At 42.0% G+C, this 15,078-nt stretch overlaps 1 protein-coding gene across 3 annotated transcripts in view; it reads left to right on the top strand.

Annotated features, from left to right (window-relative positions):
• The first annotated feature begins 5,052 nt into the window (after positions 1–5,052).
• FRYL (FRY like transcription coactivator) overlaps positions 5,053–15,078 on the top strand; it is a 169,301-nt gene continuing 159,275 nt past the window's right edge. The window contains exon 1 of one of the 3 annotated variants that reach the window (XM_054064535.1): positions 5,053–5,206. The gene's annotated coding sequence lies outside the window, so the exon portion shown is untranslated. Of the gene's footprint in view, positions 5,207–12,029; positions 12,048–15,078 lie in introns of those variants that run through there. The other 2 variants (XM_054064537.1, XM_054064536.1) reach the window with 2 other exon arrangements.

The following is a 15,078-nucleotide window of genomic DNA, read 5'->3' as shown; positions in this document are numbered from 1 at the left end:
ATGGAACTTCAATGGGGAGAAAATGGAAATCAGTCTTCTTCACTGAAAAAAACAATGACTCTGAAACATTGATTTGACTCTGTAATTAAAATTATAATTATGCACTCAGTTTCCTCACTTCACTATCCCTGGCTCCCTTAGATTTCCAACTGGAAAAATGAATTAAAATCGAGGAGCAAACTGGTGAGTTTATTATCCTTTCAAAAATCGTACCTAATACAGTCCGCTTGTGAGATATTGAAGGTACTGAGAAGTTTTACCTGGTTACACACCTCCACTTTTTTTGGCTTATAACTGTGGTTGTTGGGCCATATTCAGCATAGATAGTATTGCATATCCACATGCTTGGCACTCCATTCTCCATCCTCAAGCCTTTTTTTAAGTTCACCCATAGAAAAAATGCTTAGTCATAATGCCTTTTTTGATATCTGATCTACTACTTCCACCACTTCTTTTACACTCATGTCATCTTTCTTGAAAATATTGAGAACTCAAGTTTAAAATTGGTGATGATATGGACAAGACCCTCTGATACATTGCTTAAAATCTTGTCCTCGGGCAAGGCTTAAGGCCAGCTTTTTAACCCCTTTCTATAAGTCTAGTCTCCTGAATTTTCCCTGCCTTTTCCTTTGTCAGGTGCCATTATCCAATATGGAATTTTTGCTTAAGAATCTATACGATAGAGTAGTCATTTAGAGATGACATGGTAACATTATTTTCAGGGAGTTTTGAGCTGTTTGTTTTAATGACATTCCCAATGACAGTTTGATGTTTCAGCAACTGTTTTCTAACTGCTGTTTTGGTGTGTGTTTTTAAACATGTACAATCTGCATAACTGGCAGAGGAGAATAGCATAAAGATATGCTATTTTTGCACTGCTCCAGGAGTCAAAAAGTTCTTTTTAGGTGTATTGCAACTTGCTTATCTAAGACTCTAAACTTTTTCTCTTTTATGACTTACTGTCATCCAAGGGTGAGGTATTTATGAGATTCAAAGTACTGCAACACTGAAATTTAACATTTAATTTTCAGAAATTGGAAATAATTTCTTTTGAAGGAGATGCCTCAAAGAAGGAAAAAGGAAAACTTCTGAAAAATAAGTTTCTTTTTACATGAAGTGTTTACTTGGGTAACAAGAAGTTGATAGGTGAGAAAATTACACAGTTTCTAATTGCAGTACTCTGCAAAACAAAGTCAATGGTGAATATTCAGTACGCTTGAATCCAGAGCTCAAGAATTACCAGGGTAAGTTGTGTAAGGACTGTCAAGTGGTTTAAAAGCTTATCTTTCAGATAAGTTTTTCTTCATCCCCTTGTTCAACAGTTAATGACAGGCTTCATACAGATCCACTGCAAAGCAAGGAGTTGGCTTAACAAGTAAGTTTAGGTTTACAATACTGCATAAGACATAGCTGAAACAAGTAGCTGGAGTATCCTCTGATCTGCTAAGGAAAGCCATCAAAGCTGTGGAAGCTGGTGTACTTAAGTACATAACTGGAACGGTGATTATTTTTTTGTTGTTATTGCTGTTTTTTTCACTTGGCACTCTAGACAATAGAGTTAAGCACAACAGCTGAGAGCTGCTGATCCTTCAGTGGCTGCCAAGAGTTAACAGGACTGTATTTAGAAAAATCGAGCTCTCTCTAATGAAGAAATAACAGCAATTCATACCGAAGAAGAGCATTGTTGTAAGGGCAACAAAGAATCAGTTATTTGCCTGAAGCATTGTGGCACATCAGAAAGAACAGAGTGGGTGTCTTTGTGGAGCCGATACTCAGCGCCTGAATTAGTAAGGACTTTACCCGCATGGATAATAATTACTACTAATAATAGCTGGTACTGCAATGTACTTTGAAGATTACTTAATCCTTAAAGCTATTTTGTAAAACAGGTAGGTAACAGTCAGGAGGATCTGGGTTCTGAAAGTGGCATGATTATGTCCTGTAAAGTTCAGGTGCTCAGGGTTAAATACCAGTGGTCCAATTTTCACTGGCAGTGAGGTTCAGCTATTCTTGTTTCAATTACATGGATTTATATGCATTTACTGGGAAGACTGGGCTGAGTTCCCACCTTGGGATAACTTCAAAACTACAAGCAACTTGTGACGTACTTTGCTTCAACCAATTGTCTGAAATTATGCACAAATCAGTAGCTAGCAATTGGTTCTATTTTTCTTGTTAGGTGTTTTATTACTTAATATTTAGACTGTGGTAAAATTGTTAAAATAGAATAAAAATTATCAAATATGCAACATTCTTAAATCTACAGGAAAGAGTTAACCTGCAATATTCTGCTTGGCTACTAGTATGTAATTATTTTCTCCTTTCCTACTTTCTTGTTCGTACTGTTTTGTGTAAGTTGATATACATTATCTGTCTCATGTGCAGTGCGTGGACATGAGTAGTTGGGCATGAAGGGACCTTTTACACCATGTAAACCAGAATTGTACAAAGCATATATTTGAACTTGGAGCTTTTCTTATCAGAGATTGGCAACTGCTGAGCTGACGCATTTGCTGTTTGTAAAAAGCATACTTTTTACGGTTCTGGTTTTGTTTGATATGCTTATTATTAGGACAGTACTTGCAAGGCAGGCTTATGTTTGACAGTGAAAAAATGGTGACTTGGAGTTTCTTTCCAGTACTGCTTTGCAGACCTGGTGTTGTTTTATTGTACTTGACATGCATCTCTTCCTTTTTTCCCCGCCCTTTTCGAGTCTGGAGTTTGGGTGCACTGCCTCAGAAAACAGTTACTTTCTAACGACTTAAAATGTCAATGTTGGTACTGTTTCCTTTTTATTACTTTCAGCTCCCAAATATTTGCATTGCTTACAAACACATTGTTGCATTTGGCCACCAGACCTGTTGTACCCCCGAAATCAGGGCCAGCCCCAGCGTCAGATGGATTTTCTGAGGATGCTGCTGTGCTTTCTCTCACTACCTTGCCTTTCCACCTGTGCACTTCCATGAGCACAGACCTTCCTGGGACAACTGCGGGAAAGCCAGGTAAAGTTCCAATGGTGAAAACAGCCAGTGTTTTATCTGCTGTGCGGGGTGGGTGTGAAAGCTCCCCCGGAATGCTGCTATTCCCAGTCATTGTGGCGATACTGGCCTTGCTACTGGTTGTTAATGACAGTGACTAGTCCTGCCCTTTCACCTCCACCCTCCCTTTTGGTGGATATTCCCAGGACCAGAGCTGCAAGGCTTCCAGAGCTCCCATGGCTCCAGCACTTGGCAGTCCAACTCCCCCAAGGCAGCAACTCTCGCAGGACAGGAGGACATCACTCCAAGCGCCGGCATGAGTCCCCCACAGCCTGGGACCTGCTGGGCTGCATGCAGCACTCAAAGCTCCAGCTCCATCCCAGCCTCTGTCCTGGCTGAGGACTCTGAGGAAACAGCCCTGTGGTGCATCAATCCAATGTAGGATCATGGAATAATTTGGGTTGGAAAGGACTTCAAAGATCATCTAGTTCAAACCCCCTGCCATGGGCAGGGACATCCCACTAGATCAGGCTGCCCAAGGCCCCATCCAACCTGGCCTTGAACACCCAGGGATGGGGCATCCACAGCTTCCCTGGGCAACGTGTGTCAGTGCCTCACCACCCTCACGGTGAAGAAATTCTTCCTTAGGTCTAGCCTAAATCTGCCCCTCTCCAGTTTATACCCATTGCCCCTAGTCCTATCACTACAAGCCTTTGTGAATGGTCCCTCTCCAGCTTTCTTATAGCCCCCTTCAGGTACTGGAAGGTCACTGTAAGGTCTCCCTAGAGCCTTTTGTCCTTCAGGCTGAACAACCCCAACTCACTCAGCCTGTCCTCATATGGGTGGTGCTCCAGCCTTCTGATCATCTTTGTAGTCCTCCTCTGGACCCGTTCCAATAGCTCCATATCCTTATGCTGAGGATTCCAGAACTGGACATGTGAAACCAGATGAGGTTTCACAAGAGAGGAATAGAGGGGTAGAATCACTTCCCTCTCCCTGCTTCTTTTGATGCAGCCCAAGCTACCGTCAGCCTTCTGGGCTGCAAGTGCACATTGCCGACTCATATCAAGCTTCTCAACAACCAGCACTCCCAAGTCCTTCTCTGCTCTCAATCACATCATCCCCCATCCTGTATTGAAATCAGGGATTGTCCCAACCCAGGTGTAGGACCTTGCACTTGGCCTTGTTAAACCCAATGGGGTTCGCGCAGGCTTACTTCTCCAGCCTGTCCAGGTCCCTCTGGATTACATCCTGTCCTTCCATTGTGACAACTGCACCACTCAGCTTGGGACATCTACAAACTTGCTGAAGGTGTACTTGGTCTCACTGTCAATATCATTGATGAAGATACCTTGACATAAGGAAGAATTTATTCACAATGAGAGTGGTGAGGCACTGGCACAGGTTACCCAGGGACGCTGTGGCTGCCCCATCCCTGGAGGTATTCAAGGCCAGGTTGGATGGGGCCTTGGGCAGCCTGTTCTCGTGGGAGGTGTCCCTGCTCATCGTAGGGGGATTGGAACTAGATAATCTTTGAGGTCCCTTCCAACCCAAACCATTCTATGATTCTATACCGAGGTTGCTGCATCTGGAACGGGTTATGGGGTCAGCTGGGGACCCCTGCTTACCGCTCCTCAGTGGACCCTGCTGCATCTCCGAGGGGTCCCCCCAGCACCAGACGACGGACCCTCCCCAAGCAGGGGCAAAGGCGCTCCACGCACCCCGTGTCACGGGTAGCTCGGTGGAAGCTGTGAGCACTTCCTCAGCCCCGGGGCTCCCCTTTCCCCGTCCTCGCCCAGCAGTCACAACGCCTTCGAGTTCCCCAGGCTGTCCTTCCCGCCCCGAACCGCCCCATCGCGCCGGTCCCGCAGGAAGCGGTCGGGCGCGGCCAAAGGGAGGCTCCGCCTCTGCCTCGCGATTGGCCGGGCGGGGCCGGGCGCGCGGCAGCCAACGGGGAGGGGGCGCGGGGGCGGTGCCGCGTGAGTGCCGCGCGCCTGCCCCAGTGAGCGGAGGTTCCGGGCGGGGCGGCGCGTGCCAATGGGGAGGCGCGGGGGGGGCGGGACGAGCCGCGCCGTCGAGTTACCGGAGGGGGGAAAGGAGGAGGCGGCGGCGGGATAAAGCCGGCAGGGGATGCCGGCGGCGCGAGTCGCTCACCGGCTCCCGCCCGAGTCGCCTCGAGGGGGGCTGTAGCCGCGCGGAGGCGAGAAGGCGGCGCTTCCCACCGGCGGGTGAGCGGCGGCACCGGGGCGGAGAGGGAAGGAGGGAACGCGGGACGGGGGACGCCGCGCCGCTTTGTTTACGGCGGGGAGGAGCGGGCGCAGCCTCCCCCGTCTCTTCCCGGCCCGGCCCGAGCGCCGATGGCGGCGCCGGGAATGGCGGGACGGGGCCGGCGGGGCGGCTTGGAGCCGGGCTTTGTTCCCGGCCCCGCCCCGCCGCGGCCAAACTCGCCCGGGAATCCCGGGATCCGAGGGCGATCCGTGCGGGTGCGCCCTTCGCTCCCGGGGGGCGCTGGAAGCTGCTGTTGGGACCGAAATACTCACTCTTACAGCCCACACGGGCGTTACCGGTGTGGCTGTAAGTACCGCGGGGCTTTATTAGTTTCCCCGCCCTCCGCTTTCGCGTTTGTGCTTCCAGGATTGTGATTATGCGATAGTTTTGTTGACTGTAAGAATGTTCAGCTCTTCGGTGTTCATTCAGTTTGTGTTCTAACCAGAAATCCAGCAATCGGGGTGGCTCCAGATAAAATGCCCTAAAGAATCGGAGGGAAAACATCAACCCCAGCCCCAATATACTTTGATGGTCGCTCATACCAAATCAGTTGCAAAAGCAGTTTGCTAATACTGTTTTAAGGCATAGCAAAACAGCCTGGAGATGATGTAGTGAGACTGTAACCTGGACTTACTCCCTTCAGAATCACAACTCTGAAACGTGCCTTAGGAAAGAGATACACAAAGCAGAAACTAAGTCGTTCTTTACTCTTCTGTGCACTGCACATCTCCCAAGCTCAGACTTTGCGTAGTGAGGAAGACTTACAAGGTAACCACCTGCGTGTAAATGCAGATCAGGAGAGAGGTTTTGATAAGTTATTGAAACGGTAGAAGAGACACTCATGTGGGCATGAACAAGCAATGCGGAGTGTGTAGAGTTCTGTGATAAAGGAGATGACCTGCTGGTTGTGGGTTGAGCAAAGACTGAAATTAACTGTAGTAGGAAGTATTTCTTCAAAGCATTGTTTTCTCAGTAGGCTGTTTCTGTCACTGCTTCTGTGGTGCTACTGTCATGCTGAGGATGTGCCCCGAATACTTCAGAATCTCTGTGGAAGGTTGTTGAACAAGTGCTGGGAAACCACGCACTGATTCTTATCTTGTGACAGTGTCACAGGAAGGAAATGAAGGAAACAAAACCCTCAGTAAAAGTTGTGTTGCAGGTTTAGTATAAATGAAGTATTTAAAGATGAGTGACATTGTCTCTGACAAAAAGCTTACTTTATCTGTGGTTTGTAGAGGCCCTTAGTTAGTGGTACTTGATGGCAGTTGTTTTCAGTAGGCAACTGACTTCCTTGGGTGAATAGCTGCTGTGAATGTCTCCTTACCTATATTCTGAAATTGATGTGGTTAAACCCTGTGCTGACTTCTTCTCTAGAAGTGGTTTCCTTGGAGTAGAGCACTGGTATGTTCCTTTGGGATGTCACAGAAAACTGTTGGCTGAACTTAACTTTGAAAGCAAAGTTGTTTAGTTCTTCTATGGGCTTAGTTAAAGTAAAGGTGAGGTATTGGGCTAGTTGTGTTCCTATTTGCTGGCCTAGGCAAACCGAAGCACAGTGATAGCTGGTTCTCATGTAATAGCATAGCATCTTTGAGGAGGGAAGTTTGAGGGTTGTAGAGCTGTAAGGCAAAAAGTAGGACTGTTCCATTTTGTCATCTTGCTGTATTAACACTTTCCAGTGTCATCCTGCTAGGCCTTAACAGCTTCAGTGGTCCTCGCATGTCTGTCACTGTGAGTGTTTGTCTTTTTAGTTTTAGGGGCTAAAATTAATTGATATGCTGAAAGTTTTGCTAGTACAATTGAGAATACACTGTATTTACTTTTTCTAAGAACTTAAGATTATAATTGGTCCCCTTCTCAGTGGCTATGCATCAAGGAAAACAACTTGTAAAACCACATTCCACATCGGGAGCCTATTTTATATCTAGTTTTATATTTCAAGGAGTTTTATCTTACTCATCTTGTCTAGTGATGACTACTTCATTACTGCACAAAGGACTAAATGGCAATTTTTTTTTTTTTTTGTTTGAGTTCCTTAAGAGACATGTAGGCAAACTTTACACTTCAGTGGATTTGCATAATGCAGAACATGGTATATAATATATTCCCTCTGGCTTAGAGAACCATGAGCTTTTAGCAATTTTTGTCTATATTTAGGCCGTAGCTTAACAGAAGCCATAGGTCTCATGCAAATAAGAACGCGAGAGAAAGGTGCTATATGCACACTTGAGTTATATGAATTACTGTGAGAAGAACTAGGATAATAGTTCAGGGTTTGTGAGCCTGTAGCTGTAGTTATTGGCCTGCATTGCCTTACTGGTAGGAAATGCAATGTCAGTTATCTGTTCAGCGGGAGGGTAGCTGGCCTAGTGTAAGGCAGAGCTGTGGCTTACCACTTTGTACAGCTTCTGCACGCTCACACCCAAACAACTTTTACCCTTTATGACTTTTGTATCTGTAATAATCCTTCCAGGAATGACTATAGGCTGAAGAAGAAGTGTTGCAATGTTAGAAGGTTTTAAGAGTCAGTGTTATTCTTGTCTGGTCTCACTCCAAATCCCAGTGAACTCCAGTAATAGATAGTAACCAGACTGACTCAGCTAGAGTTGTTTCTGTCTTTTTCTTATTGATTAAAACAGCAGTTCTTTCTGGTAGTTAGCTTGCTTATCCTCAGTGTTTGACAGTTAATTCTCTAAGTACTGTGTCGTGCCATATAGCTCTGTCTCTTCTAAGACCCATGTTGTCCTTCCTTCCCCTCCCCCAAATCTATTATAATCCTTAATTCCCTCTGACATGAACATCTCCCAGGAAGAGTGACAGAATACAGTCTCAGATAGCAAGTGTCCAATACTGTCACTGGAAGATATCAGAAAGGAATAAATCCCCTCAAGCTAGTTAAGCAATAGTGTCTGCTCTTAACATTGCTTCAGCTTTGAGGGATTTTTGTGTTTATCCCTAGTTTTTCTTAGTGGTTTACTTTTGCATGCAAAAATGGAAGAGGAACAAATATTTTAAAAAAACAACGACCTTCTAAAGTTGAGTTTGATGCTCTCTGAACTATCTCAGTGTTTGGTGGGATTTTAATCCCATTTTAATGGCTTGTTCTTTCCATGGGTGTTCTTGGCCTTGTCAGTGTAAGCAACGTGAATCATTTTTTTGCAGTTAGTGATGATAGACAAAGCTGATCTGCATCAAGTGCAGACCTCCTTCTGGGAGTACCTTTCTTCTGCTGTTCCAAACACTGCTTTGAGAGGAGGTCTGTACAAGTGTGAGTGAACTGTACTTTTTTGGAGCTGGGACTGGATTAGTCTAAAATAGCTGGCTTTTCAACAGAGCCTGTAGCAGGAGACTTGGGACTCTTGACATAGATGCCTATGCTGCTGGTCACTTTGGGGTTAATAAAAACAAAACAATCCATGTTTTGTCATCTTAATATTGGAAGACTGCTTCAGAATTAAGTAAGTAATACGTGAGAGTATTTGTACTTTGCAGGTTGTATAGTAATAGTTTATGTCAGTGGCAGTTGCCAACGTTATTTTTTCAGCTTAAATAGCAGTTATTTCTTCATAATGTTTATTTTGCTTACCTTCAGTGTATTTCCAGAGAGTAGTAGTATAATTTTGCTAGCCAGATAAACCAGAGTCCTTTGTTTGGGTGAGATGTTTCCTGTTCACCTGGTCAAAATTGCATTTTTGCTTTCTTTCATATATGAATTAGTTTTTGTAGCATGCATTGACCAGACTTGTATGAAGTATTCCAGAAAAGGTTCCCATGGGACTTTATTGTAGAGGTCTTTCAATGCTCTGGTAGAAATATCTTGCCAGTAAACTTTTAGGATCTTTTTTTCTTTCCTCAGCCCCGTCAAGGTTTTTGTTCTTTGTCTTCATAAGCTACTGCTAATAACAAAAAAAAAAAAAAAAAAAGAAAGAAAAAATTACTGCTGAGGTATGTTATGTTAAATGGGAAGAGGAGCTGTATGTTAAATACAGCACTGAGAAATATCGCTGTTGCCAACAGTCCTTGCACCTATCATAGCCAAGTTATGGTGGGAGCGATGTTAAGTCTTACTTGTGCAGGTAGTATTCAGGGACCTCAAAGATACCCCTAGCAATGCATGAATAAGCCAGGGAAGAACAGAAAGAATAACCAGATACCATTTTTAGAGGCAAGAATGTGCTGAAAACATCCTTGTGAAAATATGGGAAAGGCTTCCTCTGCAATATTCAACAATGCTTGCATAGCCTTTCATGGAAGACTTACTGCTGTTGATCTTTCACTACATGTTTTTTTGTAGTGGTCTCAAAGACAAGGATTGTGTGGATTTTGCCAGCCCTGTGCAGCTAAGTTTGTTTGTTTGGAGTGACAGAATATAATGTTTGGATGTGTTTATAAAGTAGAAGCTGAAGAGAGCGGTGAAAACTACAAATACAGATAGTTTGTTGTACTTGGTCCAAAAGATAAGGCTTTAGTGGAGACTATCAAAAGAGAATAAAAGAAGCTTAATTAATTTAAAAAAAAAAGTGAGGGAATATCTATACTGTAAGACTTGAGAATGCTATGATGATAAACCATGTCTTGGGAATCATAGAATGGTTTGGGTTGGAAGGTACCTTAAAGATCATCTAGTTCCAACCCTCTAGATCAGGCTGCTCAGGGCCCCTTGCAACCTGGCCTTGAATACTTCCAGGGGGGAGGCATCCACAACTTCCCTGGGCAACCTGTTCCAGTACCTCACCACCCAAATTGTGAAGCATTTCTTCCTAATGTCTGCTTACCTTTACTTACCTTTATACACATTTGTTTAGCACTTATTTATACTTTGGGTCTTTGCTGTACTAGGAAAAGAATGAACGTAATTTAAAATGATTTAAGAACACTTTTTTTTTTTTACTGTACATCATTATCAACCTTTGTTATTATAGTATGCTATTTAAAATCTGTAAAGAAGTCCTCAGGTAGACACAGATTATACTTTTATTTTTGTGATGGTGAGGGTAAGTTGTGTGTAACTGCTTTGATCCAATTTGAAACCCAATCTTGTGTCTCCTGGGAGGATGTAGAAAGAAGGTACTGCATAGTGTGTTCCATCTTATGGTGTAGTGCAAGTTGTCCTCTTGACCTGACTAAATAGTTCTGCTTTCAAGTATTTCCTAGACCCTGTAATTTTACAGTAGCTTTTATTGCATGTTCCCTTAAAACTGTGTCTAGTATGTAAAACTCTTGCATGTAACTAAATAGTTGAAAGGTGTAAAATCGTTATATGGCTTTAGCTAGCGAGATGCAGATGATATAAACTCGAGAACTTGTGTCTGTTAGTGACAAATCCTCAAAAATTATTTTGAATTTAGCAGGTGGCTGTTTGAAAACTAGTATGCATTTGTTATGAGAAGAGTAAGATGCATTGGAAAGAGAAATCAATGAGGCTTTTGTAATGCTTTATGCCTAGAAACAGGAAGAATTTTTCAACTGCTTTTCTATTTGTCTTATTGTCTTGCTGGAGAAGGCAGACTGGCCTCGTTGGGGCTTCTGTTGAAGTGAAACAGCAGGGTCATGTCTTGGCCCGTGTAAATACAGGCTCTATGAACTTTTCAAGTTGAACGTTTTTGAAAAAAGAAGGGGTGGAGATGGTCTGCAAGTGCAACAAAGTCCTCATGCCCATCCTTGCATTTCAAAAGCAATTAGCGCTACTGCCTTTTATGTATCAGATTTCAGAGGCTGTAGAGTATTGCACTAGATTGGGATATATCAAATTAAGCATGTTTTTCTGCAGCTGCTGAAGTAGATAAGAAATCTGCTAACTGTTATATTTCAGCACTGTCTGGTCAGCGTATTTGAAGAACTACTAGCATTTTTTGTATATAGGACCTGAGTTTAACCTCTATGGAAGTTGCTTTTTGGGGGGAGGGAACAGGGAAAGCAGCTTCCTACTTTATTCAAAGGAATAAACTGAGTTTTGTGAGTATTTTTTTTTATAATTTTTATTTTTTATTTAAATCAGTATACACTTTGGTATTGAATGTGCATAAAGTTAGTGTTGATTCCTCCTAATGGTATAGAGTAGCTAAAGAAAAATTCTGTTGCCATGCATTTTTCTTTCTCTCTATACAGGCACGTTAATAAAACTGGTTAGAGATGTAATAGTTTCACTTCTTAAGAAAGAGAGCATTTTTTGTTTTAACGGTCTGTTAAGGGAGCAAAAGTAGTACATAAGCTGTTGATGTTTCATTCAGTAGTTCCATGTGCTAGAACCCTGCTTGATGTTGATCTCCAAAAGCTTATTGAATAAAAAAGAATTGTTCTTTTTGGTTTGAGATGCTTTCAAAAGCAGAAAATTGCCAAAAGCGATTTGAAGGTATGATACAAGCTCCTGTTCTTTGGATTTAATTATTTAGTTTTGTGCTTATAGGCTGATTTTTAGTTCAGTCTGTGCTTGTAATTTGTCTTGTACAAGGGAAAAAAGGGAATTTAATTTCTAGAGCTGTTTGGCGTTTTTTGCATTTTCCCATTTGTTGCTGCAGTGATAGTGGTGCAAAGGTCAGAATTTGTGGCTTCTTTCCTATGCTGCACTCATGGATGTTCTTGCTTTTCCTGTTGCTGAAACTTTGTTAGTGCAGATATTGTGAATGATGGTGTTGAGATTAATGGCTGTGAGTGCTTTCCCAGAAGCCACTGCAAATTCAGTAGATGCACTGTTCTGTTTTATTGTTGCAGCAGCAGTGCATCTGAGGAAAGGGATGGTTCTTGCTCTTAGTTATGGTCTTTTCCCCTCTCCAGTGCATATGAAATGAGAAGAAACAAGTGATGGTAAGTGTCTGGGTGACATAAGACTAAGCAAGCTGGGTAATGCTTGTGTGTGATATTTAACAATTTGTGCCAGCGCATACTTGGTTTTAGCTGTTCTCCTGGTGGAAGTAGCATTTGTTTGAGGTAGTCTTAATATCTGTATTGCTTCCAACCTCTGATGCTAACAGAAGAGAGCTACAACTTCTTGGTCCTCTGCAGATTGCTTGCAGATTAAACACGCTTACTTTGCTATTTCTCGAAAAGCAGCACAGCAATACTTTCCTCTCAGATAGCTAGTCCACACCTCTAGTTTATGGGATAGGAAATAATTAAGGTCACTTTTGGGGCCTAAGATAAAATCATTGTTTCTGTAATACAGCTTAGGAAACATTCCTTTACATCAACAATCAGAAAATAGCGAGGGTGAAGGTGGAAGACAGATGACATTAGCACCAAGGGGAAGGTGCAGCTAAGCATCATTCTGGTTTCTGAAGGCAGTGGATTTCTTGGGCTCTGGCAGTAGTAAAAGCCATTTTTATAAGAGGTTAATCTGAGAGACATGAAAGGTTATATATATAAATGGAAACATCCACTGTGCTCTGGTGAAAACACAGTTTGAGTTTTGGCGTATTTCTAGTATTCTGAAATGAGATTCCAAAAGGTAAAAAGTTATAATAAAAATATAAAGGAACAGGGAGATTTTGTGATGGACAGGATTTGTGGTTCACATACTTTTTAGTTCCTTTTCCTGCTAACTAGGAAAAGGAGAATGCAAATATACATTTTTAAATTTGAGTTATCATGGTCACGTTGTTACATGTTTGGCACCAAGCCTGCTCTGAAGTTTCTTTCAAATCCTTCTCATCTACAAATGAGGATTGTATGGGAGTCTTTTCAGTTGAAGTTTGTTGGTTAGTAAATGGAGAGCTATTCATAAGAATTATGAAGAAAGTGTTGAACCAGTATAACTAATGTAGTTCTCAGATGCGGCTGTTTGGCTATATTCCAAAGTTTTGGTAAGACTGAGATATGCATCCTTTTCTTCTTTTCCCGTGATTTGCCTCAGATGATCTTGATCTGCCTCATGAGCATTATCTCATTTCTGTGTTAGTTACCTGAACTGGTTTATGAGCAACTTTGTTAAAATTTTTAAAATAATGTCTTAAAAGCTAACATAATTAATCTTTGCCTTTATTCTACCTTTGTGAAAGCAAGTGCATATAGTGTGTTGAAGCCTGCATAAAGTTTATAGCATGGAAAACACTACTTCTAGCAGTTGGTTAAAACTATTAGCCTTCCCCCCCTTAAGTCTTTTGAGCCAGTAATTATAAAATGGCCCTAACTTAGTGTTGTACATATCTTAAATGCAGTTGCATTTCCTGCAACGTTAGTTTTAATCTCCTTCCCTGAAGTTTTTGGAAGTGGTCTCCTGTACCACCTCTCCTACACTTACCAATGGCAAAAAGTGTGCTCTTTTGGAGCATCTAATTGCTGCTTGAAAGGTAAAGTTGAGTTCAGTCTTGCGTAGTAGCTGACATTATAGCAGCTACTACGTGAACTTGAAAGTAATTGAGAGAATTTCTCTTTTAAATACAGTGCCCAAAAAATCACATAATAAGTTGATGTTACTTATCACCTACTATATGCTGTTACTCAGACAAGTTTGATGTGGGCTGGATTTTTAGGTGTGTTTTCCAATTCAGGATGTTAGAGGATTTCTGAATTTTTTTTAGGTATGAAAACTTTGGGGTAGCAGCTGCGTCCTTTGAATTTATTTTTTTAACCCTATGGTAGTTAACCTCTGTACTTCGAACTTTATGTAGTTTTTTCCTGTTCTGCTTCTTAGTTTTTCAGAAATCTTTCATAGGGTGAACCCCAAACACTGAACCTCTTCCTCTGTGCTACTTTTGTCTTCAAACCTGATAAAGTGTAATTACATTTTAACTTGAGTTGTAAGCTGCCGTTAGGACATGAAGCCAAATGAACTTCCCTCTAATGATATGCTGTAGTTACTGTAAGTTTTTTTGCATCGTTGGAGACTTTTGACCTTACTGCTACATTTACTGATATGTTTTTTTGATGTAGTCAGACTTAATCTAATCAGACTGATTCTGTTGATACCTCAGGTTGTATTCAAATAAAGCTCTAGTTATACTTGAAGTTCTGGGCAACAGCTGCAATTTTAAGTTTATTATTGCTCAGTATGTACCAGTAAAAATCTTGAATACCTCTAGTGAATTTCCATGTTTCTCTCATTCTCTGGGCTCCTTCCAAACACTGCCAGCTGAACTGAAACTTCAGTATTTTGTCCTAAAGCTTGGACAGTTGAGTTAGTTTTCAGCTTAACATTCTTCCATTAAGCAGCTGGACTGTTTTGTAGGGTCTTCGAGGCCGAGGGGCAGAGTGTGAATCTGGTATGGTGAAGAACGGAGATGAATGGCAAGCACAGACTGGCTTTGTGTATGTTTGCTCGGCACACAGTGAGAAGAGAAGCCTCCAGAGAGAAAGAATGGGTTATCTATCTATGACTTTACATTTCATTTCAGAAAGTGAACTAAAATGTCAGCACATGCCACAGTGAATTTCTGTTTGGGTATTCTTTTAATCTTAGGGATAGTTATGTAGCATGTATTTTGTTTACTTAGTGCTGTTCACAGTTGGTGTAATTGGGTAGGTGTTAAAGGACAGCTGACCCATTCACTTCCAAACTGGAGTGGATGTAGGGTTTTGCACAAAATGATTTAAACTACTTCTCTTTTGTGAACAGTGCAGTCCATGAGTGTGGTCAGAATGAAATGCAGTATATTACTGCTGTGTAGAAAACAGTGTTTGCTTGCCATGATTGTCTAAAGAGGAAAAAGTGATGCTGCTGTGTGCACTGTACTGTCAAATGCACAAACTACAGAAAGCAGGTGATGTTTTTGTTACAGAATTGCAATTTAGCAGTTAAAATTCAGAGTTAGGATTTTATTCGTCTTTAAATGCTTCCCTTTATATTTCAAGTCTTCAGAAAATTTGACATACTTTTTCAAGAAATGGCATAGCATGTTCC

Source organism: Cuculus canorus, chromosome 4 (genome assembly GCF_017976375.1).
Source record: "Cuculus canorus isolate bCucCan1 chromosome 4, bCucCan1.pri, whole genome shotgun sequence".
NCBI lineage: Eukaryota > Metazoa > Chordata > Aves > Cuculiformes > Cuculidae > Cuculus > Cuculus canorus.
Note: the sequence above shows the minus strand (reverse complement) of the source record. Positions and strands in the feature narration are given on the sequence as shown.